The sequence below is a fragment of the Mustela lutreola genome, chromosome 13 (assembly GCF_030435805.1).
Source record: "Mustela lutreola isolate mMusLut2 chromosome 13, mMusLut2.pri, whole genome shotgun sequence".
In the NCBI taxonomy this organism is placed as follows: domain Eukaryota; kingdom Metazoa; phylum Chordata; class Mammalia; order Carnivora; family Mustelidae; genus Mustela; species Mustela lutreola.
In genome coordinates, this window is record NC_081302.1 from 65,757,506 (window position 1) to 65,779,226 (window position 21,721).

At 38.5% G+C, this 21,721-nt stretch overlaps 1 long non-coding RNA gene across 1 annotated transcript; it reads right to left on the reverse strand.

Annotated features, from left to right (window-relative positions):
• Positions 1–1,317: 1,317 nt before the first annotated feature.
• LOC131813517 (uncharacterized) lies at positions 1,318–15,861 on the reverse strand. The gene is made up of 3 exons (XR_009346851.1): positions 15,645–15,861; positions 2,805–2,892; positions 1,318–1,398 (listed from the first exon to the last, which is right to left on the reverse strand). It is a non-coding gene; the product is annotated as an uncharacterized LOC131813517 (long non-coding RNA).
• Positions 15,862–21,721: the final 5,860 nt, after the last annotated feature.

Genomic DNA, 21,721 nt, shown 5'->3' on the forward strand with positions numbered 1-21,721 from the left:
TTTGTCCTTAACTCACCTTTTGCCATATTGTATATATAGATATAGATATATATAGATATCTGACAAAATCACTTATCCCAATTCTGGCAAGTAAAGAAGAAATGGCTCAAATAGCAAAAAAGAAAACGTGCAAAAGACCCTGTGAATTCAGTAAATATATAGGTCCCGATGAAGGAAACTTTAAAGTGCTACTGGGGGAAAATAAAGAAGAGGGAGGGAGCTAGAGAAAGAGAAACTGGAAACAATCAGTGTCCATCAGTAAAGTACTGAACAAATAAATTATGGTCCGTTCACTCAGTACAGTGCTATGCAATTTATCTGCTGTGAAGGAGATTTAAATGCTAATGTGGAAAGAATTCCAAATTACAGTATGTGAAAAAAATGGGGTACATTATAATGCATATAGTGTGGTCCCTTATAGATACATGTAAATTAAAGCTTTTTCATTTTTTCAGGATTGCATTCCTAGGGAAGGGAGGCTTTCACTTTTTATTTGTACCTTTCCAAATGGATTGACAATTTCTAATCTTACCCATCTGCTGCTGAATCTATTAACAGATTATCAAAGTAGGGCAATTATGGCCTCCTCTTCTTTGCTCACTTGTTTTTCTCTGAATTTGCAGTTGTAGAAACAAGAAACAAAATTATTTGAAAATTAGAATAATATGTGGTAATATGAAGATGAAAATTATTGTACAATTTAAACATTTAAATCCATTTGTATGGGGAACCTGGGTGGCTCAGTGGGTTAAAGCCTCTGCCTTCGGCTCAGGTCATGATCTCAGGGTCCTGGGATCGAGCCCTGCATGGGGCTCTCTGCTCAGCGGGAAGCCTGCTTCCCCCTCTCTCTCTGCCTGCCTCTCTGCCTGCTTGTGATCTCTGTCTGATAAATAAATAAAATGTTAAAAATAAATAAATAAATCCATTTGTTTGTTTTTAATGTTTCCTTAATTATCATATGTTCTATAAGACTAACTATAAATTATAAGTTAAGTGCTTAAAATCAATGTTTTTCAAAAGTTAAAGTAAATATTAGGGTGAACCTCATCAGAAACCTATGTTATATATGTATGTGTGTGTGTGTGTGTATATAAATATATAATTAAAGGTTTTCTTTTCATGAAAATGTAAAAGATAATTTCATATACTGAGCTCCTTAATATACTACAGCACTAAAATATTGAAAAGACAGGCTCTGATTTAAATATTCTAATTTCTTGGGAAAATAAATACATACATAAGGAAGACTGAAGCATTCTTATGTACCTACAGAGGAACCATGATGTAGAGTAAAACATGGAGATTCTTACCTTCCAAGTAATGGTTGAAAGGAGGGCCTCCCCAAAATCCCCCTCTTCTCCTTTGGATTGTTATTTAAGCTTTCTTGCTCCTTGGCTTCTGAAATAAGTGGAAATAATAGTGGTCATTGTGGTTTCATCAAAATATAATATGATTTATTAAGCCATGTCTGGTGAGTCATAAAATAGAATTTTCAACCCTCTCTATTTGTACTGCATTAATAGCAATAGCTCCCATTCCTTAACATTCAAATTTATTGATATTCAGGCTCAATGCTAGATCTTTTTAATATGCTCTTCTTATCCTGATAACTACCCTGCAGCATAAGGATCATTACCATGTTATCATGTAACTAGTAATTGATGGATTGTGATTGATGAGTAATCCAAGACTAAGAAAACCTTTCTAAGGATATATGGCTAACTTTAGATCACATCGCTAGTTCCAGCTATATTGGCAGTTAGTCATCAAATTCTACTAATGCATCCTCTGTTTTGGTTTCGAGTTGTATATATTTCCCACTTGGAATGTAGGCAAAAACTTTTGTAGCTAAACATTCAAATGTGTTCTTTGCTGGTATTGGCTTGATATGGTTCTTTAATGCCTCCACACTGACACTAACATTATTTTTCTAAAACAGATTGGGTCTGTCACTATTTGCTTTAAAAACCATGTTGGTAATTATTGAAGAAGAGAACTGTTTAGTATGATACACACAGGCCTTCATAATCACATCTTACAGTGTCACTCTGGTCTTTTTCTAGTCATTTGCCTATGATTGCCACATGCTAGTGTTTTCTGGGTGACAAACACATCACAAACTATATTTTGGCTCATACAACCCACTCTTCCAGGAGTGTCTCCTCCTGTGAAGCTGGTAAAATCCTCTTTGTCCTTCCAGCTCACAAAGCTCCCCACTTCTCTTTGGGCAGAACTAGTTCATTCCTTAAGCAGATTCCATAGAATTTAATATACAACACCTATTATAACTTGTTATATGATTATTTTTAAAATGATTTATGTATGTGTTGTTTTCCCACTAGACATCTCAGTACGTGGATGACGGGGACTGTGTCACTCATTTTTGCCTCACTCGTTTCTGCCACGAGGCCTTGGACTTACTGGCTTGCTTACTGAAGGCTTTACTGAATGAAAAGTATTGAAATGAAGATTTATGGCTTTATGAGTTAGAGCTCTTAATTGCAATTCATAGGAGCTGACTACGGGTGACTTAAAGAGGGATTCATTTAACAAAAGGATACTGGATAAGTCTCAGAATTGATAGGCAGGATAAGGAACCACGCTCAGAACAAAAGGAGATAGGCCACATGTAACACTTGCCAAAATCACTCCACACAGCAGCTCATCATGGACCCCGTCATCATTACTGCTGGATGCTGGGGTTCACAGGTCACCACACCCACACTCCTGACCCAACACGTAAGGTTCCTCCACGGCACAACTGCCGGTGCCATCTCTGGAGACCATGTTGCTTAAAACTTTACCATTCCTGAAGAATTATCCACTGTCTCTGCTTTCTGTGCAGCTTTCTCTTGTTTCAGAGTCTAGGACAGGTGCTTTTCATTGGCAGAGCTGAGGGAAAAGATTTGTGCCCATTGTCAGGGGAACTGAGAAAGTTATTCACCAATAGAAAGAATATTCACAGACTGTGTCACCCCCTGTTGCACACATACACACCTACATATGTGGCAAATGTGCACCCAGTTGATCCCTTTAGGTGGATAATATTAACACACACTCTTCTTCCCATACTTATCCTTAAAAAATATTTTTGCCTAATTTAATGCAATTGATTTACCCCCTAACCAAAATCTCACTTACTTCATCCCCTAAAGAACAACCTAAAATTGAATCTTTTTTTCTTTTTAGCTCAAAGTCAAATTTCTTTCTGGCTTTGTTATGGTCTTTCCCCAATATCATGTAACTTCTGGATTAAACTGTAAATTAACCACAAAGACCCATCTTTTAAAAAGTGTTATTCAAAGAATATGACATAATAGAAAACAGGGTTAAATGTCAGTTTTTACTTCTGCAACTGTCACAAACCTGTACCAGCATATATGATTTCTATTCTTTCCATGATCCTTTGTCTTCGACCAACACATCCCCTGACCAAAGTTCTTTACCCATTGAGGGACCCAAAGTGCTTCTGAAAAAAGCAGGACATCTGATGGATCTGGCTTTATTAAGTTACTGTACTTTCCTTATAATTTTGCCCCAGGACATGGGGTCCTAGGAAGTACTCAGAGAATTCTTGAAGTTCAGTCCCTATTTCTTTCTAGCTGTATTATATAGCCAAACCCAACCTCCCCTGTATGGTCAGGATTGGTTACTCTGCGCAACCATATGGTTGTTCACCCAGTGCCCCTGGGATTCCCATCATCCACTTCAACTGGGACAACTCTTACTACCCCTGATATGTGTAAGATCTCTTGGGCCCTGACACTTTGAATCACAAGATCTAAGCTCTGCAATAATGTGCCTCTATTCTCATACTTTCAGAAGCCAATAGATGTTCAAGCAACACAGAATCACAGAATCCCAGAGTCAGTATCAGCAGCAGTGCCAGGCTTGGAGACAAAGAATAATATTTTTTGCGAGTGGGTAATAAATGTAATACGAGATGCCATTCCTACCTACCTCCTTTATCCTTCATCATCTATTCTGGGTATGGGAGAAACAGGACAAATACTGACCTCCAGGTTAGAGGAGAGCATGTACCCTAAACTTACAAGATGTTGTCTTCTGGCTGTTGTGGTAATAAATCCTTAATAGCTTTTATCACTATTTTGTAGTTGCTTCTTTACAATGGAATATATCATAAGACTAATGAATTTCATAGGCATTACATTATTTCTTTCACTATAACGCAATTTCCTAGGTGAGAAACAATGTTGCATATGAAATCATGGTGGTAAATAAGGCATTAGGTAAGTCAATGGATGGTAGAAAAAGGAGGCAAATTGTAGTTCAGTAGAACAAAATATTTCTCCCTACATGAGGGAAGGAATCTAATTACACAAAGATGGCTAGTTCTTCTAGGGTATGTTAATATCCCAGATACTCAGATTTGGTTGCAGCTGGCAAATTTGGGCACTCAGCAAAACTGATGTGCAGGTGAAAGGAAATTCACATTGTTGCAACTGCTATTGTCACCATTTTTCTTTGTTCATGGGCCCAAGTGAACAAACATGTGGGTGGTTAGAAAGGAGGATGACTGACATCCATAGAGTTGGCCATTTTGTTCACCTGATCATGAAGAACTTCCTTTGCAGCGGAGGACACATGGTCCTTCAAAACCTTGCCAATAATAGGCATATTATTCCAGAGTGACCACAGGTGATGATTAACTTAGTCATTGCTTACCATAGGCTCCCCAAATTCCATCCCTTAATATTAGCCAGTTTTTTTTTTTCTAGAATTAATTACACCAGGTAGAAAATACTAGATTTCCCCATCTTTTCCTTAAGGATTAGTTACTGTTGGACGAATCAAAGAATCCTCATGAAAACTGGAGAATCAAGCTCAGAAAATAGGCAGAAACAGAGGGGAGCCATGTAGCCAGACGTATGGTTGAAATTACTCCAAGACCAATTCATTGAAATTGTCACTAGCCCCCAATCTGCACCCTAGATTCTTTGGTTGATTCCATACATCTCGCCTACCACTGGCCACTGGCCACTGGCCACATTGGCTCTGCTGCCATTAGAAACAGCTGTGCCACCTCTGGGAAGAATTTTCCACAGTGCCAGTACCTTTGTATCCTGGGATTGTGTTTCTATGTTTGTGTGTCTGATTAGTTGAACCTAAAGCATGTGCCCATGCTCTAGTTTATGGAAAAGCTAAGAAATCAAGTATGAGAGGTTTAGTTTTCATTTTTAGTTAAATCAGTTTCTCTGTGGAAGTCCTACTCCTAACATGTTCTGTCATTGCTGCATATTTTTCTTAGGGACTTTGAAGTAATAATCACATATTTCCTACACATCTTTAATAAGGACTTCCTGGTCCCTTTTTCATATCTCTTAATTATTTTTTAAGATTTTATTTATTTATTTGAGACAGAGAGGATGAGAGAGAAAGAGAGAGAAGATACGAATGGCGAATGATGGGGGTGGTGCAGAGGAAGAGGGAGACACAGACTCCCCGCTGAGCAGGGAGCCCAATTCACTGCTCAATCCCAGGACCCTGAGATCATGACCTGAGTTGAAGGCAGACATTTAACTAACTTAGTCACCCAGGCACCCATTCATACCTCTTATTATTTGACCTTATTGCTCAGTCCTCAATTTTTAGGCATGGAGTCTTCTCACATTGAAATATATCCTGATTTCTCTATCCTCTTTGATGCACCATGAATTTTGAAAGCTGCCTCAAGTTTCTCATTTTCTGTTTTATTCAAGCATATGTCCTTTAGTACTTGTTATCCTTCAGTTTGTCCTTAAAATTCTCCGGACCTTAGCAGTCATGGGTGTAATAATCTCACACCTTGGTAACAATACAGTGATTTAAGACCTTCTTCAAATGAAATTGACAGGACGGATAACAGTGTGGCTGATCTGACTAAGGCATGGGTCAGGACTCCTGCCCTTTCTCCTTAGCCCCTTAGAAGGGGCTAAGTACAGCCCCTTCTTCATCAGTACAGCATCCTCTAGGCTGCCTGGGTCACTTGGAGTTTGGGGTTGCAAAATAACTGACGGGGTAACTTATTGGGAGGATCTGAAGTCTCAAAGGACTGAAGGGAAGGCTGGAGACTCAACTGGCAACCAGTAGCAATAGATCTCAGTGTTTGGAACCACTTCTTGTTTAGGGAGCTCCTGCTAGTTCTGGTGTGTGTGTGTGTGTGTGTGTGTGTGTGTGTGTGTGTGTGTGTGTTCATTTTTTTTGTTGTTTTTAATTTGCCTTTGCTCAACATTAAAAGTCCTGAAGCAAGTCCACTTTGGCCACATGCCCATCCACTGGTCAGAACATCATGATTTACGATCCCAACCCAATACCACACAACACCAGAAAGGCAATTCTGGCCAACCGAACAGCAATAAATCTGTGGTCTGGGCAACAGATAAGGAAGCAATCTATATAAGAAAGGTGCAAAATCAACTAGGGAGTAAAGATATTAGTTATAACCATAGCACAGGTGAGAGGTGGGCACTGTCCTGAAGATTTCATTAACTTTGAGCTGACAATAGAGGTTAATTGCAACTGGGTGGTGTAAGGCTTATAATTAGTAAGATTTGTGTCAGAGTCTGGTAAAAATAAAATGGCTTCAAATGGCCAGATGAAACCATTTGTGAGAAAATGCAAGGATTTGAAAAGCCTCTTTTCTATATGAACAGGTTGGGTATATTAATAGGCAGCTCAGGTAGTTATCCTGGAAATTACCAGTAGGTTCCAGGTCCCTGTCCAGAATCTCTGATCATCACCTGAAGTTTTTTGAGTAAAGAGATGATAAAAGACTTAGTAACACCAGAAAGATGTAAAAATAACCAGAGAAAAAAGAATGATAAAATCAAATCCTTGGTATCAGTATATCTATAACAAATTTAGAACATTAAGGGGAAATCCAGGTGACCACAGCTGCAGAAAATAAATAAAAAAGAAAATGGAAAATTTGAGCAGTATATAATCATCTGAAAAATGTGTGTTGCCTTTTTAAATCTATTAAATCTGGCATATTAAACTTATAATTTTAATTTAAAGGGTTTTTTATGATTTTTAAATTTAATAGGTATAATATTTGATAAATTTTTACCAGTTTAAATAAATCTGAATCATCAAATCTTATTATTAGATTTCTAAGATTTATTTAAGTACTTAAGAAAATGTTGTGTATTAGATTTATAATTCCACTTATCTGTTTAAAGTACTTTAGAAAACCAGATATATTAAATATTTGAAGTTGAAAAGTTTCAGATAATTAAAGCAATCACGTTTACAAAGACCTTAAATTATTTAGGACAACATACAATTTACATGACTTTAATGTGAAATGTTTAACATAATATATGACTTAAATTTGTAAGCTGTACTTAAGAGCTTGGGGAAATTTAATATCTTACATTAAAAAATGAACTGAAAGGGGCGCCTGGGTGGCTCAGTGGGTTAAAGCCTCTGCCTTCAGCTCCGGTCATGATTCCAGGGTCCTGGGATGGAGCCCCGCATCAGGCTCTCTGCTCAGCGGGGAGCCTGCTTCCTCCTCTCTCTCTGCCTGCCTCTCTGCCTACTTGTGATCTCTGTCAAATAAATAAATAAAATCTTTAAAAAAAATGAACTGAGTACTAATTAGCAACCACTAGGTTTATAAGTGGATTTACTTTATAAGCTGTATCGACAATTTAAAAAATTTTTTGTGTTGACTATTAATGAAAATGAATGCAGATGTGAGAATTTCTTTCTGCATGCAAAAGCTATCCATACACATTTAAGCAAAAAAAAAAAAAAAAAAAAAAAAGGAAAAAGAAAGAAGGAAAGAAAAGAAAAAAAACCCTCAATTATCAAAAGATGATTCTCCAAAACAATTGATGGAAGGGGGAATGGTGCTTGATGGCCCACAAGTTACAGAAGTCTGCCACACTGCCCCTGACACCGAAATGGGACCTCCATGGAGCCCATTCGAAAACCGCTAGTGAGGTGGTAGGTGCTTGGTCTGGGCGGCAGAAAACCCAATCTGAGTCTCACCTTGCCGCGGCAAGACATCGGGCAGCCCACCTTTTGCCTGCAAGTCTTAGTCTCACCTGCAAACTTTGGCAGCACCACCCGACTGAACAAGTAGGGGGGATCTGAGGACATAAAATATGTGCAGGGTATCGCACATCATCCGTGAAGTGACACTTACTCGCCACGTTTATTCTGAGCGATCTCACACCACCATCGGCGGAACTAAACAACAATCTTTCCATTTTGCCCATCTCACACAACGGTTTCACATTTTCAGGCAGAGCATGTATAGTTTCGCATATCTCCTATCCTCTTTCAGCCTCAAGTTTCATCTGGCACATATGTAAATACACGCTTTAATAGTACGCCGCAAGCATCCATGTACTTTCTGGAGCTCTGGTTGTGCCCTCTTTCCCTATATGGATGCCGTGCGTTCTCCAGAAACAAGCTTCTAATTGTGTTTGTCTGTTCCCGTGGGCCTCATCTGCAGGGGTGCGTGCTAGCCTCCCTCATTTAACACTGACCACATTTAATAACTGGATGGTAATGTCTCCAATTTCAATAGCCGCAGTTAAAATTTTCATCGTTCACCTTCTATGCTGCAGCTTTAGGATAGAAACCATATCTTTTTCCTTCATTTTAGGTTTTCATTCTGCATAGACCTGATAGCCTTCCACTTTTCATTGATTGCTATTGATTTTCTTTTCAGAATAGATGAGCCCATGACCTCTTAGCAGAATTAAGCAGTCCACCTGTCACAGGGAATCTGATTTCTGTTGAACTCCTGCTTGAGTGTCTCACATACCTGCACCATGCCTTGGCCACTCTGTCCCCTCTGCCTAGCTACCAGCACGTAGTCATTCTTTTATTCTTCTCCAGAGCCTCATCTTCCAAAAATTTTCCCAGCCAGGCCAGGTGGCCCTTCCCTGTGCTTGCAAACCCCTGTACAGATGGTTCTGTAATTGCACGTCTCCCATTATATATCATTATCGATACATTTTTATTATTCCCACTAATCTGTGAGCTCCCTGAGGCTAAACAATCTCGTTTATCTTTGGATACTTGACTCTTTATGCAGTTTCTGAAATATATGGGAGTTGATTAAGTGTTTTTGGAGGAAATTAAAAATTAATATGAATAAATGGATAGATGGATTTATTTAAATAAACTGTGACCCAAATTGGAGAAAATCTATTGTCTTCTAAACCAGACTGAAAGCATAGTATTTCTATTTTTGTCGGAAGGTCCTCATCCTGCATTCAGTTATCTGAAGGAGAAACTTACGGCTACCTTTGGTTTTCCTCTGTGACTCCTCTCCCTTTCTCTAGTAACAAATCATTTACTGGAATCCTGCAGATCTTACCTCCACAGTACCTGTGGCCTTTAGCTTCTCCTTCCAGTTTCCACTGCTTTCTCCTTTATTCAAGCCCTGAATTATCTCAACAAATTTATCAGTCACCTCCCTTCTTTCTCCTTGACAGTTCATTATCAAATCGTCTCTTTTTTTAGCACATCGGTACCATTTTTTCTCCTACAGTTCTTGATATTTCTCAATGTACTGATGTATCACTTCCTGGATCAAAACCTCTAATGAATCCCTCATCCAAAATGTAGAGTGGTGGTTTCTCAAAATTTAAAAAACTACCACCCCCCTCTCAGGTATAACATTTTGAGAATGTGCTTTGTGCATACACGCATGTATTTATAAGTGTATATTGAAGTTATGACTGTTCAAAAATATTAGATATGTTCTTAAACAGACATAAAAATGTAAAAAGTCGAGTTAAGAGATAATAAAAAAATATTTGAATAATTACTTTATTAATGGTTCAGAGAACATTCTAGCTCTCTAAATTTTTATCATTAATATGATTATTTAGATAGCATATAATGTATCATTTATGCTTAACTGTTTTGTATGAGTAGATTTTACGTATTTATTCATATTTATGGCATATACATTTTATGTACATTTTTTCATATTTATGGCATATACATGACTCATTATTTCTGAAATTTTGGCTAATACTTCATGGTACAGTAACAGAGGTTGCTGTTCCTGTTCCAAGTTCATTTTAGTTAAATACCTACTTTAAGGGCTGCCCTGGCAAAAAGAAAAAAATAATGCCTCAAGATTTCACAAAGGCATCATGTATCTCATACCATTTGTGGAAGGGTTCATTGTAAATAAAATCAGATCTATACTCATATGTCAAGTATAGTTTTTTGGAACAGTTATTTCTTGTGGGATCTGTGTTTTATAACGTGGCTGCTGAACACCTTGCCCTTAGTGTAAAAGAAACACTGCTTTTTATTTATCTGTGATTGTGTCATTAGTCTTGTCTTCAATCTGTAGGTTCTTGGAAGGAATTCTTTAAAATTGTGTGCCATTTTGTGAGCACACATTTAGTTAAAATTAGATACCATAGTCTATAAATCCACCTGGGACCCCAAATCTGCAAACTCCCTGAAGGGCAGATAACGTATGTCTCAGTGAGCAACTCACCAAAAACTAGCAAACTGCTTAGCATTCTGGGACACTCACTCTTCCCAAGAGAGTAAATTTTAGTAATGCTTTTTTTTTTTCAGTTTTTAAGATTAAAAATGAAAACTCGCTGGAATTTCGATGTCTCTTCACACCCTAGTGCATTCCCAGGTACCTCACAGAGCTGACGCCCCACCTTGGAGAACGCTGGTGTAGAAGATCAAGTCCATACGGCTATTTCTGGCTCCCAGGTACTCTGTGATTGGATCCCAAGCCTTTTATTTCACTCACATCTTTATTTTATGCTGCATCCCAGGTTTCTACTCCTTATTTCTAAACATACCCAATATTTTTGTCCTCACGATGCACACGCCCTCCCTTCTGCCTCGAATGTTCTCCCCACTTGACCTCAGTATCTCCACCTATCAGGCTTCTTCTCCATGCAACCTCTTTCCATTTGGGTATAGTTCTTTTTTAACCTCATCTGCACATAAGTTCGTAGAACTTGAAGATTCTCTTTGGCACATGAATTAGAAATAAATATGCGCATGTACTATTTCTTCTATGAGCAGGTGATAAACACCTTAAGTGAAGGCACTGGGTGTTTCTGTTCCTAAGAATTATTCTACAAATTTCTTGGCATGCAGTATGCATGCTTTAGGAGGCATTGTGATACCAGAGAACAATGTGAAACTGGAAATCACACAGAACTGACTCACAGAAGAATTGGCATTTCTGTGAAAAATTTGGAAATAAAATTTCCTTCCATCATTTAGCGCTGCCCAATAAGAGAATGGTTATACATAAATTCATTCTCACTGGGAGTGGTAAAGCAGGAGCCAGCTGACAATCCCTCGGGGAGATGCAGAAGAGACTTCCCATTTGGTGGAACATCAAATTGAAGTTCCCTTCCGTGGCCTGACTCTATGATTTGGAGGAGAAAGAGATACCAAATCTCTAAAGGCCATTTCCAAGGAACATGCTGTGCTGTTTTGAAGTCATCTGGCATATCTCAGTTACGTTGATCATTTCCATTCTTATTTATTGACTAACATTTATAGAAGATACTGTTTTAAAAACAAAAAGGGATGTCAGATTTTGATAGGTAGGTTTGGCCCTATGACTTATTAACTAGTTTTTCATATTAACCAGTTCAGTAATTGATTACATACAAGCTGATTTTAGAGGACTGGCTGTCTTGTTGATAACAAGAATTATTAAGTTGATTAATTCAGTGTGATGTCATCCAGCCATGGTCTGTTGACACAGACAATGAAGGCAATTTAGGTAATGGAAGTTACATCATTTTTTTGCAGGGCTGACTTTGTCATCTTCCACACTAAGTTTTGACTATGTAGCAATCAGAAGAACTAGTTGCAAATATGGTTTTAAGACTAAGACTGTTACTAACCTACCAGGATAAAAGTCTAAAATACACACACACACCCCATTGGTGCTTGAAATACATCAGAGTCTTTTCCTAGAGATAATGTAGCAGTGTACTTTTTAATTAAAGCTGAGGCTGGGGCACCTGGGTGGCTCAGTCAGTTAAGCATCTGCCTTAGGCTCAGGTCATGATCCCAGGGTCCTGAGATTGAATTCCATGTCACATCAGGCTCCATCAGGCTCCTTGCTCAGCAGGGAGCCTGCTTCTTCCTCTGCTTGCCGCTCCCTTGCCTGTGCTCTCTCTCTCTCTCTCTGAATCTGACAAATAAATAAATAGTCTTTAAAAGAAGAAAATTGGAAAATATTTGCTAATAACTAACATACTATAAAAAATACATTACATGTTATTCCTGAGATATGATGGATTTTGAATATGCTAAGACCAAAAATCAAACACAGATGGTCAAGAGCAATTTTTTTCATGATCATAGATTTATGGCCCAGTTAATCAATATTTGAATTACATGTGTGTAGCTCCGTTGTTAAACCGTTTCCCTACAAACTGCAAATTAATATTAATGAGAAATCCAATAGCATTCAGCAGCAGCATTCTGTCATTGTGCTAGAGTAATCATCGATTTTAATTTTAAATATTAATGCAATGCAATTTTTTTGTCAGCTTAAAACATTAAATGCACAGAAACAGCAAGACCTAAATCAGGTGAGATTCTAGTTTGGGAGATTTGATAGCAAAGCTGTCAACAGTACCTGGTTAGCAGAATTTGAATTGTGCTCTCCAGCAATTGACATATGATTATGAATGATTACATCCCTCGTATTGAATAGCTGACCCCTGGGGTTATTCAGTTGGCAGTTTACAGCCCTTCTGTTTAAAGAGCTGCCTGGTGGCAGGGCTGGAGTGCTTCCTTCTCAACAAGAAATTTGATCATGAGACTAAGGAACGAAGCGACCCAAAGAGCTGGTGCTTAGTACCTGGAGAGAGAAGTGCACAGCAAAGACGGGAGGAGTGACTACACGTAAACAGCGACGTTTGTGAAGTCCCAGCAGCATAGTGAGAGAGGCCTGATAAAATATGGACCCCATAATATTAAGCCCAGCCATATTCCTTGTGTCTGAAAGAGGAAAAACAGTGTGTTCTAATAATCTCAGGTAAGAGAAAACAGATATCTCTTTCATCAGGATGAGATGATTCCAAATCCTGAATAACAAATTATAGAACAGGGGCTCCTGGGTGGTTCAGTGTGTTAAAGCCTCTGCCTTTGGCTCAAGTCATGATCTCAGGGTCCTGGGATAGAGCCCCGCATCGGGCTTTCGGCTTGGCTGGGAGTCTGCTTCCTCCTCTCTCTCTGCCTGCCTCTTTGCCTACTTGTGATCTGTCTTTGCCAAAGAAATAAATAAAATCTTTAAAAAAAAAAAAACAAATTATAGAACAAAAAGCAAACAGATCCTGTCACCCCAGGCAGGGGCCCCAAGCCTGACCCATCTCTCTTTGGGACCTCAGCCCTAGAAAACATTATTGGATGGTTGGTGATACACAAAGAGAAATCCCCTGTTTCTCCTGTGTAACTCTAGGCTGGCTCTTCAGAGTCCTGTTTCTAAAGTCTATCTCCTTTCTATTTTTTAGGATAAAGTATAGGCAATATCATTATTCCTGTTACTAACAATGAAAAGCTTATAAATCCCTAGCCTCTGATAGGAAATTGATGTCAAGACAAAAACTAACTCATGAAGTATATGTCTATATATTTTCCATACTTGACACAGATTTATGATGGAATTTTAAACTGAGAATATCTCTTAAACTTACTGAATTGATGTTCATCTCCATTTAACTTTCCGAAGCAACCTAAAAATTTTGTAAACTCCCATGAAGTTAATATTAGCCTTTTAAATTTTTTTATTTTTATTTATTTTTATTAACATATAATGTATTATTAGCCCCAGGGGTACAGGTTGGTGAATCACCAGGTTTATACACTTCACACCACTCACCACAGCACATGAGTTTGTTTTAATTCCACATGTTAATTAGCCCTTATTTCTAAAGAAATACATATCAATTCACAGGATAATTTTCTTGAAAAATAGAAACTAACCTTATTTTTGAAATTATATCTTTCAAAAGGTACGAGATAATTTAAATTAAGTATTACGAAAGAACGTCTTGGTAGCTACCTGTAACTCCTTAGCAATAACATTAATGATTTAATAAGGAAGCTCTTCCCCACCAGAGAGAGGAGAACAAAATACAGATATTGGACAGAAAAATTAATGTATATTATTGAGCCTAATCGTTCCATTTGTTAGCAGTAGGAGGCAAACGGTATACATTGATAAAGACTTGTGTTTAATTGAAAGAAAGTACTTTTTCCCAATTCCTCATATTATATTTGAATTGTGATGAGAAATAAACCTACCCACACTATTTCTACCTTTAAAATGCTATAATGGGGAGGGCGCCTGGGTGGCTCAGTTGGTTAAAGCCTCTGCCTTCTGCTCAGGTCATGATCTCAGAGTCCTGGGATCGAGCTCCAAATCAGGCTCTCCGCTCAGCGGGGATCCTGCTTCCTCCTCCTCTCTTTGCCTACTTGTGATCTCTGTCTGTCAAATAAATAAATAAATCTTAACAAAAAATAAAATGCTATAATGGTTGGGTGCATTTATATATTTTGAACTTTGGTCTACTATATGGAGCTTTGATTATTCAGTGAGTGAATGGTTCATTAAATGTTTTTTGGGAAGAGATAGAGTAGAAATATTAAATATAAGTTATAAATTATTAAAATATTAATGGGAACATACTTTATATATTATATATATTTTTTTGTTTGCCATACATAAATGATTATATATATACATTATGTATTTATAAATGATAATATAAGCAGGGGGAAAAATAGCAGGTTGTTTGAGAAGTGGGAGAGATCGTGTGGGGAAAGGGGGAATGCATAGAAAAAAGAAGTCTTCATTAAAAATAAACACCAGTGTATCTTCTTATTTCTGTAAAACTATGAATGTGTCGGTGGACAAATTAGAGATAAAAGTTCCAGCTATAGCTATCAACTTACAGGAAATCCCATGACAAACTACCAAATAAAAATCAGATTTTAAAGTTGATAGAGTGTGTCACATAACAGTAAACACAAATAATGAAACAAAAGAGAGAAGCCAGAGATATGTATGTATAAATGCCTGTTTAAATAGGAGAAAATAGGAAAGGGTGCCTACTGTTCTATTAAAAATGGATCCCCCTGGAGACTAGGAAGATGGGAAAGTTATTAGTGTTTCCTATAAACATCGGTGTATTATTTTACTTATACACCATATATATATCTCACGTTTTTTTCACCTGTAAATCTTCTGCTAAAATACAACTGAGGAAATGGCTCATGTCTTAAGTATTCATCCCAACGAATTATGACAAAGTGGATGCAACCACATAACCACCACCCAGATTGGGGGAAAAAAATAAATAAAAATTGGTATCTCAGAAGCCTTCCTCGTGCTCCTACCAGTCACTACCACCAGGAGCGCTCTCTCTTTCATCCTTCTTCTATCTATGTCTGGTTCTGTCTGCTTTTCAATTTTATATAAATGAAACAGTACACTATATATATGGTCTGTATGTGCAAGTGGTCATTTCACCTTATGTTTGTAAGATTCAGTAAGATTTTATTTTTTATTAAGATTTATGTACCAGGAGTTCATTCCTTTTCATTCAGGCAGGAATAAAGGAATAAAGGAATAATTCACTTTGATTCCATACTGTGATACTCACTTTGATTCACTGACTTCTCTAGTGATGGACACTGAAGTGGCTTACAATCTTGAGGTGTCGGAGGCAGGCCCCTGGCCAGGGCGGCCTCCGCCATTAAAAGATGGCGCCTGGCTAGTTGCCAGGTTAGGATTGCCTCCTGAGACTAAGCAGAACGCCCAAAGAGGAAGTAAACAGCATTGGTTGCTAGCGAAGTTGTTCGTTTAGGTGCACAGCCTGATTCGCTCCCTCCTGTACCCTGCTCACTGATTGGTCATGTAAGCGTATATAAGTGTGTAGACTTGCGGAAATAAAGAGAGAGAAGATGCATCCGAACCAGGGTTCTTATCGTCCTTGCGGGGCGAGGGCGATATTGAGGTAGTAGGAATAATATGAATACTGCCACAAAAAGTCTGGTACATTTTAATAGATACACACTCTATCCCTTCTATCCCTTTGTATATTCCCAGGTTCCGTTGGCAGCGAGCAAGCCTCAGGGATGAGGTAATGTTCTGGGCAAAAATCAGTCTTGCTTAAGGTTTGCCATGTAACAGCAGGTACCCCAAGTTCAGTGTTGCCCTCTGTATCACCATCCACTGTGCAGGTGCCGTCTAGACTCTCTGTGTTGCCCCCATGGGACTTGGGGGGAAAGGGGAGCAGACACAAATGATGTTGGTGCTGCTTCCTGTGCTGTGAGTAGCAGATTACTTTGTCTCTGACCCAGAGATCTTATGTCTTCTGTCAGCATCAGTGAAATAGCAACAAGCTAACCTGTTAGCTTGTAGTAAAGAAACATCAAATCCCAAATAGATACCCACCACACCAAATATTCCAGGGTATATTTCCCACAAACATAACCACAATAAAAACATCAGAATCAGGAAAATGACATTAAAAATTAACTGGCTGTGTATATTTGCTGAGTGTGTTCTCGCCATCCCAGCACCACATCCTGGTGGAGAATATCTGCTGGTGCAGGGAGCAGATGAAGTGGCTGAAGAATTTGGAGGACTTGCCCAAGTGCCGATAGGGAATAAGGGTGGCCTGGCTGTGGGCACCACGGTACAGTGTTCCCTACATAGAGACTTAGGTATGCCAGGACAGCCCCTCTGGCTCCAGCTCTGTCTCCAACTCCACGACATTCTGGGATCCTCAGGACAGGTATGACCCAGTAACCCCCAGAGCTGTCACCGAGGACCACACACCTTCTACTCACCAGGTATGAGAGTGGGCGAGCTGAGCCTGTCCGTCTGAGCAGTGGCAGTGACTCCTCTCCTGAGGTTGTGCTGGCCCTCTGCAGTCCTGCTGGACCTTCATGTCCCACCCAACCTGGTCTGACGGGGGCCAGATGCAGCGAGGAGGCACAGATGGAGGAAGAAGGAGGGTAGGAAAGGAAGGAAATGCATTGGAGTCGGGCCAGCCCAGGGACTGCGGACAGAGGTGACCACAGACCCTTCAACGGATGCCTTGCTCAGGCTGTTACAAATTGTCCCAGATGCCACCAGCCCTCCAAGTCAGTTACTCTCTCTCAGCCCTCTCCTAGCCCTTCAAGCATAGGCTAAATCTCAGTACATTATCCGATAGGCTTGAAAAAAGATCCTCAGATCCCACTCAAGTTTCACTGAAGATGTAGTTCAGAATGGCATGATGTCTTTATTTCTCAAGTCTCTTTATTCTCCTCCAGTCTGGAATAGTTTCTCCACCTTTTCTAACTTTTATGTCTTTGACATTTTTGAAGCGTATAGGCCATTTATTTTATAGAATGTCCCTCAGTTTCACTGTCTCTGTTTCCCCCTTCAGTATGCATTAGTGGTAGGGCTATCACTATAGTTGAAGCCACAGAATTTTAATTTGTCCAATTTACTGATGCTGTACATCTTGATCATTTGATTAATGTGTTGTCAGGCAGTATTCTTCACTGTAATAGTATGCTTTTCCCGTTTCTATTTAATAAATGTTTCATGGGAAGTAATTTGAAACTATGTAAATATAGCATTTTCCACCAAACTTTAAATTTATTTGTATAGGACTTAGAGGATTTTTTATTTTATTCAATGAGTCCTAATCCATTGCTATTATTATTTATTTTTATGCTCAAATGGTCTCAGCCTTGGACAGTGGGGGGGCATTCAAATTGGTTTCTGTGTCTTTTGGATACTATACATCTGAGTTTTTGCTTGCTTCCTGTCATAATAATATATTCCAGACTCATCTCCTACTTTCCCTGCCAATATCGATATCTACATATCCATTTACCTATGTTGAAAACCGTGAGCTCACATCAGTCATTCTATTTTCATCAACACCACAGGGATCATTCTAGATTTCTACCTTTCTGTGATTATAACTCCCTCCTCAAACAGTAAGAAACTTGGCATCTATAATCCCTAATATTACTTATTTATTCAATCTGTCCTATGTAACCTAACAGAAACTGGGCAAAGGGCTTAGGCAATTCACAGAAGAGAATATCTACTTACCAAGAAGCATTTTAAAAAAAAAAAAAAGGGCACTCAACATCACTATTAACTAGAAAATGCAAATTCAAATCACAGTGAAATTTCATTACACACCCAACTGGGTGAGGATGGAGAGCATAATATCACTTTACGCTAGTCAGGTATATTTTTTATTTTATTTTCTTTAAGTAGGGTCCACATACCCAGTATGGAGCCTGACATGGGCCTTGAACTTATGACCTTGAGATGAAGGTCTGAGCTGAGTTTGAGAGCTAGAAGCTTAACTGACTGAGCCACCCAGGTGTCCATATGCTAGTCAAGTATAAATTAGCACACCAATTTTGGAAAAGATTTTGGAATTCATTATAAAGCTTGATAGAACAATTCCACTATTAAAGTACATTCAAAGAGTAATGGATCTTCGTAATGAATCAAACTGAAACTACCTGAAAGTCCATCGACATCTGAATCCATGAATAAATCATGGTATATTCATACAAAGAAACATTATACAGTGATAAAAAGGAACAAACCCCAAGAGATGTCCAACAATACAGACTTGAGCAAACATTGAGCAAAAGAAGGATGACCTTAAATCATGGTATCATATGAGGTTTTACAGAACCCGACAGAACCGAATGTCGACAGAGGTGGTAGAAGACAGTTTGAATAGTGCTTGCTTGCAGAGCTGAAGGTAAGAACTGTATTCAAGGAAGGGAGGAGGGCATTTCTGGAATGCCAGAATGTTCTATTTCTTGCAATTTCCTATAGACATATTACATTTTATAGTTTAAAGATGTTCAAATTGACTGGCCCTTCCTCAATGTAAATAATTTATATAAGGTCTTATTGTGTAATATACCAAATTCAAACTGTCAGTCAGGCTTTTAAGCCCTCTTAAATCAGACCTAAGTTATTCACCCAGTGTCAGCCCTTAGTTCACTATGATACGTATTCTATAAACAACCAAATATCTGCCAAAGAAAAATTGGGAAAAAGTCAAGAAAAGGCAATTCACAAAGATGAAGTAAGATAAACACCACTTTTAAAAAATCAGTCTCATTGTTAATAAAGATGCAAATGCTCAACACATATTCCTTACTTATCAGATTGGCAAAATGATGATAATATCCAGTGTGGTAAATAGGAATTCCTATTTAAATCTAGATAAGAAGAATAATTAAAGGAAAACTGAATATAATGGGATGATCAAGAAATCAGCTGAGGGGCACCTGGGTGGTTCATTTGGTTAAGCCTCTGCCTTCAGCTTCTGTCATGATCCCAGGGTCCTGGGATTGGGCCCTGCATTAGATTCCCTGGTCAGTGGAGAGCCTGCTTTCTCCCTCTGCCTGCTGTTCCCCCTGTGTGTGCTCTCTCTCTCTCTCTGTCAAATAAATGAATACATTTTTTTTTTCAATCAGCTGAAAGCAATGAAGTGATGTTGGTTGAAAAATACACCTAAAATACAAAGGGGAGAAACCAAATTCAGTCAATACTGAAAAAAAAAATCACTTGAGAGAAATACCCAGATCATGAAATCCGAACTATATATAAATGTCTATTTTTTTTCCCCTAACGTCATCATCCTTTTCCCAAAGTGCTTTGACAATGGTCCGTTCCCTCCTTGTCTGTCTCTAAAATTCTTTACCAGGGGACAGGGATTCCATAAAAGAAATTCAGAACAGAAAAATGTTCTGATCATGAAGTTAATCCTTGAATAACTTGAGCTGAAATTATAGATGACTCTCCTGAAAGATGCAAATATTGCCTTGATTATTTCTTAAATTAACAAGTAGAAGCAACTAGAGAGCCATTCAAGCTCTGAGATGTCCAGAGAAGCAGCTAGGTAGGAGTAGGTGGGGAACAGAGGAGGAGACCTCCAGAGAAGGAAATAACACTGTAGTATCTACTCACAAAACTAAATACAGGCAAAATAATGACAAAGATTGTACTTTCTAGCCTTTTCAATTTCCAATGTCTAGTCTAGAGCTCCCTTCTTCTTAAAAGTTAAAAAAATTAAATAAGTAAGTTAATATAAATAAATAAGTTCCATTTTTGAACTTCATCTACAAGTAATCCTTGCCTCTTCCTCAACATCTTGACATCTGGGAACTAGAAACTAATCAAGGAGAAGAATATTCCATCAAAGTGAGACAGTCTCCATCTTTTTGTCTCAAGATTTAGGAAAAGAATAATGATTACCCACGTGAAGTATCATTAGATGTCACAGTCAAGGGCTGCTCAAAATCAAGTCATGAGGCAGAAGCTTTAATTTCAGAACCCAACACAACTTTTGGTTCATTCTTATCCCAGATTAGTTCCTCTAATCTGATATGCTCTACTCAGTTTTTTCCTATCCTCGCAACTTACCTACCCAACAGTTTCAAAGGATCCAGTGTTGGGGTGCCTGGGTGGCTCAGTCAGTTAAGCAGGTGGCTCAGTTGGTTAGGCATCTGCCTTCAGCTTGGTCATGATCTCAGACCCAAGAGATCGGGCTCTTGGATTGAGCTCGATCTCGGATCGAGCCCCACATTGGGCTCCCTGCTCATCAGTGAGCCTGCTTCTTCCTCTGCCTGCCACTGCTCCCCCTGCTGTGTGTGTCCTCTCTGTCAAATAAATAAATAAATAAAACCTTTTTTAGAAAAAGGATCCAATGTGCTCACTTCGGCAGCACATATACTAAAATTAGAAAAAGGATCCAATGTTATAATTTACATTAAGTTTACTCGCTAATGATAACCTAGTGTGTTACTTCCTAAGAGATATTTGCATTTTTGATAGAGAGAACTTTTTTTAATTCAGAAGAGGAAGGTTCAGCACTGGAATTGCTGAGATCAGCTCCATATTGGAGGACAAGCGTCTCTTCTCAAAAATTCTCAAAGTAGGCTTATTTTTATATTAGTCTTGACATTATTGAAGTCAGAGGCTGTGAAGGGGCACACTGGGCCAAATTTGGGCCACATACATCTTACGTAGCCAGCATAGAATTTGAACTAAATCTAAGCCAAAACCTAAAGCCTAAAAATTTAAAGGAATTTCCATCTCTCTCTTGAAGAGGAGGAGGGGAAGGAGGAGGAGGGGGGAGAGGAGGAGAAGAGAAGAAGAAAAAAGGATGTTGGTTAAAACGGACATTAAATTTCCACAAAACAACAGTTCTTTGGAACAAAATAAATCTGCCCCTTTAAAGGGGCCTTTCCAGCTTGCTGCAATTCACATCACACCCTTGTTCCCATGACAATGCTGAGGTCAAATGTCATCAAGCACCATTTTGTTTACAGTAGAAAAACATCAGTTTCTTTGGGAAAGTAGAAAGTAGAAAAATAAGAGACAGTGAGGGCCTCTTGACTTTTCCTTTGCTCAGGCCTACTTTAGCCCTTTATATTCATTTGCTGGTCTCTATAGATATTTGAGATTGAGATTTTTTTAACTGACGTATTTTAACATGTCTATCCACATTGAGCCATTCAACCAAGGGGAAAAAAAAATAAAGTTTGAGGATTAAACAGATTGGATAGAAAAATTAGTAAGAAAACAAGAGGTGGGAGAGTCACTTTATATATAGGAAAAATATGTATGTATAGTTCTAATATTTATTCCCCCCCCAAAAAAGAAAAGAGAAAAGAAAAGAAAAAAACAGCATGA